Source organism: Peromyscus eremicus, chromosome 1, assembly GCF_949786415.1.
Source record: "Peromyscus eremicus chromosome 1, PerEre_H2_v1, whole genome shotgun sequence".
NCBI classification, from domain to species: Eukaryota; Metazoa; Chordata; class Mammalia; order Rodentia; family Cricetidae; genus Peromyscus; species Peromyscus eremicus.
Genome location: NC_081416.1, coordinates 63,443,529 through 63,455,876, shown reverse-complemented (window position 1 = coordinate 63,455,876; position 12,348 = coordinate 63,443,529). Strand labels below are relative to the sequence as shown.

Sequence of the window (12,348 nt, the reverse complement as noted above, 5' to 3'; positions counted from 1 at the left end):
TTCCTATCCTCTTCTGAACCGTCATATAATAGATAAGAACACTAATTCCATCACAAGAGATCCACCCATATGACCTATTCCCCTCCCAAATGCCACACCTATTGCCTCAGGATCTAGGATTTCAACATATGGGGGGGGGGGTCAAACATTCAATCCATCACAGAAATCAAGAAGCACATGAAGGAATAGTCAATATTATTAATCATCGGGAAATGCAGATGTTCCCAAAGCCAGAGTTTCTAGGTCTTTACCTCTGAGAATATCTGTCAGTGTCACAGAAGAAGCATCACTCTTGGGATCACAGTGTGGTCCTCTAGTAACAGGAGAATACACCATAAGGAACATCTCAAGTCGTATGACATTCACATGACCAAACTTTCACAGGGTGCCTGGGTGTCTGCTCAGCCGTCTTTTTTCTTTCCAGCCCAGCTTAGTTCACTGCAGTGATGGTTGACTAGTGTGCACAGACACCTACTATGCAAAGCTGAGTCAAGTCTTGTGTGAACATAACCTGGCCCCTGACTTCACAGCTTTCTCAACCAGGTAGAGAAATGAGTTCTTGACTCAGGTGGTTCCTGGAAAAGTGTTCACTGAGGGTGTGTAGGGGTTCATGTAGCTCCTAAGAGCTATCACTTCAAAGCAGAAAGCCAGATCCCATGGCTCGACCATCTGAACTGACACTCATGATGATGCCATCAGAAGGCCGTCAGAAGCCCAAATCTTCCAGAATTCCTTTGTGTCATGCTTGAGGAACTCTTTTGCCCACAGCCTGAAGCATTAGTCACTGCTGCCCTGAGGGCCCAAGGCTGGAGCTCTTTACCCAGGAATATTCATTTATCCAGGGATACCCAGGAGCACCACACACAAGGAATCATGAAGGATATCACACCTAGAGATACCCATTCAGTCATTCACCAGACATTCACCCAGGGACACCAAACCTAGGGATGACCACCAAGTGACATCCACCCAGGACACCCAAGGGGGTCAGCATGGGCAAGGCACCACCAGACCTGGAGGGGGACTTCTGCCTCATCCATCTTACCTGGCCGCTTTTCGATTTTCTCCTGATGACTCCTTTGCAGCAGCTCACTGTGCAGAAGGAAGCCAGCAGAGAGACAACCGTACCAGTGAGAGAAGAGGCTGCTAGATGGCAGGTGTAATTAACAGAAACTTCTGAACTTTCCAATTAGCTCCGTCTGTGAGGAGCAGGCTGTTCTCTGGGGTACTACAAGTGTAATTGAAAGGAATCTTCATTCGTTTTAGCGAAGGTTTCTTGAGATTACCCCATAGCAGAGCCCACTGGACACCACCACAGACAAAACCGAAGCCTAGAAGGACCCACCTGGCTCTAAGTAACCACTGAACTAACCGCTGTTAGTGTTACACCATATAACTCCCAGACTGCACATATGGGGCCTTAAGATGTGTATCATTCTTGGGCTGGAGTTTAAGAGCACTGGCTTCTCCTCCAGAGGTTCTGAGTTCAATTCCCAGCAACTACATGGTGGCCCATCACCATCTATAATGAGATCCAGTTCCCTCTTCCGGCATGTAGGCAGAACACTGTATACATAATAAATAAATCTTTTTATATTTTTGGTTGTGAGACTCTCCAGCCCAAATAAATCTTTTTTTAAAAAAAGATATGTATCATTCTTGTGAAAGGGCAGGCTCTGCCTTCCAAGGACCCAGGGATCCTCTGGACAAGACACCTCTCCTGTCAGCCTTTAGTAAGCCTATGACTAAGCTATGCTGACTGAAGCCAAGACTCAGTGATGCCTCTGAGGAACAGGCTCCCAGGTGAGGATGGGCAGTACCATGGATCATCACCCCATTGTTGACAGAAGCAGGCCTTGGACCTTCCAGAAATCCCCTCAGTAGCCTGCTGTTAGTGTTACACCATATAACATCTGCCCTCCTCTATAGACATCTAAGGTCCTTGTCACCTACACAAAGTAGAATGCACTCTCACCTGGCCAGGTGCATCCAGCACTGCCAGCCCGGGCATTTGGCAGAGCCATTCGGTCAGAATTGTGAAGCATCGTTACCAAAAACAAGCGTGTAGAGAAGCCACTCCTGGGGCTCTGGGTACCCAGGACCATCCCCGCCCCCCAGCTCTGACCATGACTGCTACATTGGAGCTCAGTTTGCAGAGCTGGTGGACTCGGAGTGTGTGCCCACATTTTACCAGCCTAACCACTTGCCTCAGGCGGCCTAAAGAGGTATGTGTGTATGTGTGTCAGGGGGCGTCCACCTCCCACATGCCTCACAAACACCTGCAAGGAAAGCAGGAGGCAGGGCTCCTGAGGTGAGGCTCGCACAGGCTGCTCACCAGCCTCTCTTCCCCTCCCCAGCTTGGGGGGTGGGCATGCTTTAGACCCAAAAGCTCTGGCTGCTATGGGACAGAGTACCTTCTGGCTCCGGCCTCAGGTCCTAGCGGACATAGCACCTTGATGCTCCAGCCACTTCTTGAAGATGCACCATGTAAAGACTGCTCTGGATAGCAAGAACCACCACAGGCGCCTGCACCAGGTATCCACCTGTGAGATGGTCAGGGTAGCAGAATCTGAGTGCAGGAGCCCCAGCCTAATCCTGGCCTGCAAACCCTGGGACCACCTGCCAGCCAAGGCTCCTTGCAGACACCACTGGCCTCCGTTCCCATGCACACACTCACATGCTATGAATGCTCACACTCACACCACCATGCATGCACACAAACATACCCACCTGCACGGTCTTGCGGATTCGTTCTCATGCTTACACAACAAGCGAACACTTTATTTATACATGTAATCACACCTTTACACACTCACTCTTACACAGGCTAACCACAGACCCTCAGTAACATCCTGGTTCTCTGGAACCCTTCCCCCGCATCAAAACAGGCCTTGTAGTTGGCAAACAGGCCAGCAAGGATGGGCTGTCCCATACAGCTAGTGTATAAGCCCTGGGAGAGCTGGTCCTTAGCCAGACTCTGTGATAATCATGAGGCCAAATGCTTCTCGCAGCCTTTTTAGGACCATCTCTCTGCAGTTTGCTTTCAGCCCTGGAAGTCTCTGGAGCCTGTGAGAACTAGTCAGGCTCTGGAAGCAACACCCACCTGCCACACTCAGCCATGGCTGCAACTGCGCCCCTCCCCAGCAGTTACAGAAGTAGCAAGCCTCAGGGTTCTCACTTGCCTGCACGGCTGCTCTCAGGGTATGTGGCAACTAGTTGCAAACACAGAGGAGGCTGCTACTGGTGGCAGTGGACAGAGGCCAGATGCTGCCAACATCCCCCAGTGCTGGAGGGAGCTTCTCGCCGACGGAGCTACCAAGGCGAGAATATCTACAACGTTGGGGCTGGGCCCAACCTGGGCTAAAATGGTTCCGGAACCCACTCAGCATGGGAGCCTCATCTCCAGCCATTCAGGGACACTCCTCCTTTAGTTCAGGGGCTACCTGCGATGACACAGAAGAAAGCCTTGAACATCCATCAAAGCTGCCCCAGCACAGGGTACGAGGCTCAGGCCCTTTCCCTAAACCAGATTTTCAGCTCATGTTGACTCGTAACCAGCTCCATACAGAGTGTCCCTCCCACCTCAAGGAAAAGACTTCCAGGAAGATGCGCCTGCAGTGACCAAAGCCCAAGAGTTATACTCAGATTGTCAAAAGGTGCTGGCCAGCCCCAGACAGCTCCTGGAAGGTCCAGGCAGCCACCCACCAGGCCACTCTCCTAGTTCGTCCTAGCACTGAGATTTGTCAGTTTCTTCACGTCATGAGCTGGCCTGCAGGGTGGTAATAGCACCGGACAGAAGACACGCCCATAAAATGATGGGCAGGAGCATGCACAGCAGCCAAAAACTGATCTGCAGGCCCCGAGAGCCTGATAGCTGGGAAGGCACGGATGGCCAGACCCCCCTGACCACTTGACACCAGGTCCTCTCTACCTGCCACAGGAATCACAGCTCAAGTCACAGAAGTGCTAGGCCCTCTGGGAAGGGGCAGGGCGAGGACCCTGGGAACATTAGCTGAGGTTTATTCCCTGAAGCCTTCCATGGGAGATGTAGAAAGAGGGACATTGAGCTGACAACCTTCGACTACAGGGTTCCACACTCCATGTCCATCACCCTACAGACATCCCCAACACTGGCAGGAGCCACATGCTCCAGGAACTAAGTCCCTCAGGATACAGGAGTGATGAACCCCATGGGTCTGTGCCTCAGGAGCCACCTTCTTGAGAACACATGAGATGCACTGTGGTCAGCAGCACGGGAAAGCATGAGGGAGAGCAGGTGTGGCTAAGCTAAGAGGGGGACCGGTGGTGGCCATTCTCCAACATCTGGCCTGGGCTTGGCGAGTGTCCCTGCTGACCTCTGAGATTGCCACTGTGACATTTTTGACGGCTAAACTATGAGCCAATCTCAGGTCAGGGAAATTCTTCGCCAATAAGAGACCTTCCAGAGTCCTACTGTCCCTCTGACCCTCTCCTCGGGCTAATGCGACAGAAACAAGGCAAGCTGTGGCCCTGGCTGGAGACAGAAGAAAGTTCTGTGATCCTGAGCAATGACGGGGGACTTGTCACCCAAGTGTGTCCCATCACCCTGACTATCAGATAAGCCAGGAAGCCACCAAGCAGACAGAGCAGGAAGATGGGGTCAGTGCCCTGGGAACACTGGGGAGACCCCTAGGGACACAGCCAGAGCCTGGGTGAGGATGGGGCTCAGAACACACAAGGAAACAAGGCAGAAGGCCATGCTATGACATACTCTTCTGATTGTGGAGCCAAGAGGCTATCCTACAGGATGGTTCAGGGACATATGGGAGAAGAGAGACCCTGAAGATAGGTCAAAGGTCTGGCCCAGCATGGGAAGAACAAAGGGGAGCCATTGCTTCGGGTGGTGGTGACTCAGGGAGATGCCAGAGAAGGACTTGACTTCGACCATGCTGAATGCGTGGCATTTTCAAAGACATATAGAGAACCACATGAGGTCAGAAGCTGGGCAGAACGTGTGGGACGTGGGAGACAGGACCCAGCTGGGGATGTAAATTTGAAATTGTTGGCATATAGACGACATTTGAAGCCATGAGATCACCAGCGCATGGTGGAGTGAGAAGAAGAGAGAGGGTGTCCCAGCCTGATGCAGCAGCCATGGAGCCAGGGGGTGGGGGTGGTCAGCCAAGAAGGCTGAGAAGGGTCCTAGAATGTGCATCACCAGCCACCGGGCATAAAAGAAGGGGTATCAGGAGCAACCGATCTTGCTGTGGTAAAGATTGTCAGTGCATTGAACATTAGTCACGTGGATGGGACCTTCACAAGACAGTTAGGGAGCAGTAGACAAGTCCTGTCTCATACTGCTGAGAAGGTGGGGTGCTAAGAAATGGGGACATAGGGCCAAGTAAGTCTTCCTTACCATGAGAAAAATAAGACATTGCCTATTCACTCAGCAATCACACGTGGAATGCCACCCGGTGACTAGTGCTATGCTCTACTCTAGGGACACAAAAATGCATGGTTCACCCTCATGCATCCTCTGGAGCTTGTGTCATGGCAAGTCAACAACTAATTCAGCACAGTCCCCAGCTAACAGTTCCATCTTGCAGCTCCAAGCACCCCCTTTGCCCAGGAGATGCCTCCCACAGCTGGTACCTTGGACAGCTCACAATCCACCAACACCACCTTCACCCCAAGTCCTTGCACCCACAGTTCTCTCCAGGGTCACTAATGGTACCTCCTTCGGGGTGGTGATGACTAAGAGTCCAGGGGTCTCTCTAACTTTCAGGTTGAGTTGTGAGGACAGGGAGGGCACAGAGAAAGCTCTGGTCCTAGACTGCGGGCACCTACTAGAGGTCAAGATTCTGGGTCTGTAGCTGAGAGGGGCTATAGATCCACAGAAGAGGGGGAGTGATGTGACAGGCAGGGGTCACAGGGGCACAAGGTCACATGTGGGGAAGAGTTTAAGGGCAGATGTGCTGGGATGGGATTTACAAAATTTTATTTTGTTTGTTTGTTTGCTTATTGAGAAAGAGTCTCACTCTAACCCAAACAAGCCTTGAACTCATAGCCATCATCTTGACTCACCTTTCTGAGTACTGGGATTACAGGCATAAGCTAGCAAGCCTGGCCACAGGACTTGCTCTTGACCATGCTGAATTTGGGACATCTCACAGGACACGCAGAGAAGGACGTCAAATCAGAGGTTAGAAAGTAAAAGACAAGCCCCAGCTGCGGGTGGCAGTTTGAAACCCCTCCCTTGAGCTTTCTTCAAGATGGAGCTGAGCAGCAGGGACCCTGCGCCCCACTCCTCTCTTCAGAAGCATGGTTATGAGACTGTCATGTGTAGTAGGTCTCCTGTCCCATTAAGAAAGGGTTCTGTGGCATAAACACACAAGAATGTGGCATACATGTCATCTGGTTCCAACTCTTAGTACCACACACAGAGCCACGTGGGCATGCCCACTGGTGCCTCTGAGGACAAAGACATGAACATCTTCTTGGGTCTCCACTTGGGGATATATTTGCTGGGCTACAGGCTCAACACTGCAGCCAGACAGAAGCATCCTGTGGTTAAACATGGTTGATGTAAGGCTCATTGCAATATGAGAGAACACACACCATGGAGAATATAGGGTGTCTCAGGAAGACAGTGCTAAAAAAAAAACACGTGACAGGTGTAGGGCTTTTTGCAGGTGAATTCCAAGAGGTTTGAGGTACCAAAGCCTCACTGTACTTAGCATATGGAGTAACCTTATGATTGGCATCTCCATAACTCTTCATGGGAACAATGAGGCTACCTGGAGCTGTGGCTGGCAAAGCAGCCACTGTCCCCATGTGATCCAGTATGAGAGACAAGCAGCAGCTCTCACTCAGGTTAGCCCAGATGGGAGCTCATCATTTAGGTTGAGACATGTCATGTTTCAGGCTGTGTTCAGATGTGGAGGTCTTGTTTTGTCCCGGTCCTAGGTAGCACAGTATCATAGGGTGTTCTGTGAGTCTTTTGTGTTCTATGGAGAACAGCAAAGTCCCATCAGGAGCGTCAAGCCAGCTACCATTGGGAGCGGCTGCTGCCCATCCCATAGGACATACAGAAATGCAGCTTCAACAGACAGACTGTTTTCCAAAGTGGGGCATCAGCCCACACGCCCACAAATAATGTGCAGTGAGTGCACAGGAAACATGATGAGCTGAATGAATGAAGCAATGGGAAAAGCAAGATCCTAAGCAGACAATACAACCAGGCTTGTATTTTAAAGACAACTGTCCCCAGAAGCAAGGAGCACACCCAGTCACCCAGAACATAAATCTCAGCTTCTACAACTTCCATCTGAACACAAACAGAAGCTAGTGTTCCTTGGAGAGTTGGCTGACCCTAGGGTTGGGTCGGGAAATTTGCAGGCTAAGCCAGGAATGTGTGCCAGGAGGTAAGAACATTTTCAACAGGCAGTAGCCACAGTGTTGATGAGGCATGCCAACAGAGTCAGGGGACCAAGGCGGACAGCATACTAGGTAGAGCTGGATCATGTCTCCACACCATGAAACAAATGTCTATATGTAACAGTAATACAAGTGACAGAACAGCAAAATAATTGGAGAACAAACAAATCCTCTATGCAGAAACAGGGGTCCCCTCAAGAAGGCATCTCTGTACAAAATCCTCATGGCTCACCAGCTTGTGCATGCTCTCTCTCTCTCTCTCTCTCTCTCTCTCTCTCTCTCTCTCTCTTCACACACACACACACACACACACACACACACACACGCACACGCACACACACAGCCCTTACTGTGAACCACTCCACTGTTGTCTTCTCCCGAGCCAAGACAACGGTTCTTCCTCCCGCCCGATTCTGGGTTTTGAGCCTCCAACAGTGTGAACTAATAAACCTTGTTCTCTGTAACAGAAACCTGGGTCAGGTATTTCATTACAGTAACAAAAAGCTGACTCACACAACCCCTTAGCTGTGTGATCTAATCTGTGTCACGATGAATGGGGTGGCCTGTGTGAGCTCATGACAAATGGTCCTTTGCCTCTGAGGTCTTCCTCCCCACATAGCCCAGCCCCTGACTAATCCTGAGGCAAAGATGGAATTACTGCTGACTGGGGGTGTGCTACAAAACATGTGAGTGGCCATCAAGAACACAGGACATGAGATGCTGCTACAACCATGAGAGGCCTAAGGACTAACCTCATGTGGGGTCCAGGTGGGGGTCCAGGGACAGAGGGGACACTGAAGAACTGAAGAAATCTCAACACAGCACAGACACTGTTCATCACAGCGATCCCTACTGTGTCGAAGGCTTGGACACACATTGCGCTTTGTTTGGAGAAGGGTCCCACTACGTAGCCAAGGCCGGCCTCAACCTCACAATCCTCCTGCCTCAGCCTTCCCAGTGTTGAGATGACAAGTGTGTACCATCACACCAGACTGCAAATATACCATATTCATGTAAGATCTTACTGTGAAAGAAAATAGACATTGGGTGGGTATGCAGGACCTCTACCAGCTTCCCAGCTTTCCTACCAATCTAAATATTCTAAAATAAATTTATTAGGGAAAAAAAGTGGTTAAGAAGAAATGCATGCATTGTGTATGTTCAAGTGTGGGTGGGACTGAGAGATGACAAACAAAAAAATGGCTGCTCCACGAGAGCTGGGGTTACATAAGACAATGGATTTCTTAAGTTTTTTGTCACTTTCATTACATAAGAAAAAGCTCTAAACGGGGGGGGGGGGGGGGGCGGGGGGGGAGATCGTCTGGCGAGTATCTGGCAGTTAAGTAGAGGATCTATATAATTTATCACCCAAACCAGGACACTGTCACCAGGGAAAGGGGACACCATTAATAACCATGCTAGGTCAGCAGCTGGAAGCCCACATCCCAGGTGACCCTAGGTGCCTGATCACCGTATGGAAGCGTAGCTCACGGGTCGGCTTCAGTGACCCCGGGAAGGAATGTGAGGGTCATCAGCAGGGAGGTCAAGTTAGGCCAAGAAAGGCAGGAGGAGTCTCTGGAGATGGGAAGAGGGGCTATGATCTAAGAGAATGAGGTAAGGGCCTGGGCCTCCCCCTGTCCAGAACAGCTCCTCCTCGATTGCCCGCATCCACACCCTGCCTGTCAGATTCAGGGCGACAATTCTCTCCGTCTTCCTGTCTCATGGGATAGGTTCATCAGAACTCAGCCACGAAAGACCCATTCAGATTTGCACGCTACCCCTTCTGAGGCGTCACCTCAGCTCAGGGCACCCAGGGTCACCCTCTCAGCAACTGTGCCCTGTATGTTCAGAATAGCCAACCCATTCATGCCCTGCCCACCCACTCCCGGTTCTCAGCCCCGCTTGTTGGGGACACCACAGCACTGATGGAAGGGCCTGAGGTCCTGCCACCTCTTTTAAAGCCTTTTGTATTGCCCCTTTTTTTGTTTCATTTTTTTCCCTACTTCCTCTCTGTCACTGAGTTTTATAAACTCCCTTTTCTGCCTACGGAGCTAAAACAGGACTCCAGAGGTACAAAGTAAACTTAACAATCAAAAGAAAATGAAGAGATTGGGATGGTGGCATATTTGGAAGTGCCTCCAGGGTAAACATGAGGATCTGAGTTCGGATCTCCAGCCACACACAAAAGGCAAAGCATGGTGGTGCACACCTATAACCTAGCACTTAGCAGGCAGAGACAGGTGTATCCCCAGAGCTTGCTAGTCAATCTATCCCCAGCCAGTCTAGCCAACCTATGAGCTCCGAGCTGAGTGAGAGATGCTACCTCAAAAAATAAAGTGGAGAGCCTCAGAAGACACTCAACATTAATCTCTGGCCTCTACACATGTGCACATGTACCCACAGGAACTCATGCGCGTACTACACACCTATACACAAACACAAAAATAAATAAATTGGAGGAAAAAGCAAAATAATGGAACTAAAACTAACAAGACCCATGGACAGCCATGAGCAGATCCTACAGAGGCCACCCAGGAACTGAATCCAGAGTCTTTAAGCGGTTTCCAGAAAAGTCCCCACAACCACATGGAGACAGGGCCACAGCTGAGCAGTGACTCCCCACCCCTACCTCTTTCACACACACACACACACACTGCCCCAAAGGCCTTGGTGCTTCAGGTACTGCATGCAAGCTGGTTGGGGGAGGAGGTATTGAGTGTGCTGAGTAGCCTTGGCCAAATGGGCACCATGCATGGGCCAGGTCTACACTGCCAGGAGAAGCCTTGTATGGTATTGGGAAGGCTCTCTAAATGAAGGTCACTGTGGGTAGATGTGCTAACCATGGCGCTTCCAGCCCATCTCAGCTACTCCCTGACCCTGTTTAACTCTTGCCAACAGCCAGCCTTGACCCACAGCAACCTCAGCCCACCTGCAAGTTCCTTTCCTGGGTCCAAGTGGAACCTGGAACTGACCTCCACAGCAGATGCAGGAGAAGGGATTCTGCCATCAAGCCTGCCCCTTGAGAAGCATCTTCCATGTCTGCCCTGATATCCCACCACAGGGACTATGGGAAGTGAGAACCCTGAGACCATGAGGGCAACTAAGTTCAAATGTGTCCTCGGGTTCTTGGGTGCTCCCTTCAGAAGGCCAAGCCCAGCCCCACACCCTCCTGCCTAGTACACACTTAGTTCCTTGCTTCTAGAAGGCTGAGGCTAAGGCAGTGTGACTTCAGAGACTGGAAGTTCATTTGGTGGGGACTTGAGGCTGAAAAGCAGATCCCATTGCCCCTCCACCCTCAGAGAACAGCATCCCAGTGGACATATCAAAGTCTCGGGAGAGATCTGAGCAGCTCTGCTGTGGAGGCCACCTGAGGAAACTGCTACACTGTGTAGTGGAAGGCTACTAGGTCTTGAGGTGACCCATAAGTAGCAGGATATCCTAACACACTAGCAGCAGCAGCAGCAGCAACTCTTGAGTTCTGACTCCCAAGTGAGGCAGCCACCTTGATGCCTGATTCCATGAATGTCACAAATTCCCTGGCCACATAATCACCACAAGAAACAATAAAGGTATTTCTGAAGTCACAATGTTTTGGGGTATCTTATCAGGAAAAGATAACCAGCACGATGGTCCCCAGAGCACCAAGGGAGTCTGCCTTGAGAGACACAATGCCATGGGGTCCTGTCAAGGGCCATGAATGGTTTTACCATAAGTAGTAGCTCCAAGGCTAGATATGGCAAGTGACAATGGCACCTAGGGAAAAGCGGAGGTGCCAAGAAGATGGCACTCAAGGCTGCCATGTGCCCTTTCCTACCTTCGGGACCTCATGTCAAAAACAATGACAAAATACCATACACATGAATGCTGGAAAGTGCCGGTGACACCCATGACGAACTCAGAGAAACTCCACACACATGCTATTTACTTCTTGCTGTGGTCACAAGTGAAACCCTCTGCATTCGAAGCATGAAGAGTCATATGGTAATTCTTAAAGCCCAGAAACCTTTCCAAAGTCAACTTCTTAAATCACTGTGAAAAAATGGAATGTGCCTGTTCCTATTTTTAATAAATTGGGGGCGACACTGCCTCCCACCTACAGCATCTCCTTGGCTTCGGGACCAAAATAACAGTGAGCTGGGGTTTCACACAATCCACGCGGGCCAGAGTATGCTGGGAAACATGCTGGAGATCAGCGTGGGCTCCCAGGTCACGTTTGGGGGGACAGGGATAGGAGGAACTCCTGCCTCATAGCTGGACCCAGGCAGGCTGGCAAGCATCCGGCGTGCGCTGATTTCCCAGCCACGAAGACCTCTGTAACTGCCTTGGTTCTCTTAAACATCAGGTTTCCAGCCAATGGGAAATGAGCTTTGTGATAAAGCAGGCAGTTTTTCCCTAAGTGCCATGGTCATTTGCTATCTATTTTAGTTTTTAAAAATAACAAAACTGCATTAATTACAGTTTCCTCCACATTGTCCTAAATTTTGATCACTATTATTATTCAACATGTGGGACGATGGTGATTAATATCAACGATTTGATAGGATCTAGAATCTGGAGAGACAAACTTCGGGTGAGGCTGTGAAAGAGTTTCTGGATTTGGTTAACCGAGGTGGGAAAACCCACCCTGACTCCAGGTGGCGCCATTCCAGGGGCTGATGTCCCTGCACAGCATAAAAGGGAGACAGCTGAGCATCAGCCTTCATCTCTTCCTGCTTCCTGACTGCAGATGCCACGTGACCAGCTGCCTCACACGCCTGCCATCATGCCCTCCCTGCCATGATGGATTGTGCCCTCAAACCGTGATCTAGAATAAATGCTTTCTTAGTGGCTTTTGTCAGGTATTTTGTTACAGCGATGAAAAGAGGAACAGATACAGAGCCCCCGCCTGATTGAGGTGGGAGAGAAGCACGGGCCCGACTCCAGCAAGAGTGA

The 12,348-nt window shown here is 50.4% G+C and overlaps 1 protein-coding gene across 1 annotated transcript in view; it reads right to left on the bottom strand.

The window, feature by feature from the left end:
• The window catches only part of Stk32c (serine/threonine kinase 32C), an 84,988-nt gene that overhangs the window by 65,696 nt on the left and 6,944 nt on the right, over positions 1-12,348 (bottom strand). The window lies entirely within an intron of this gene.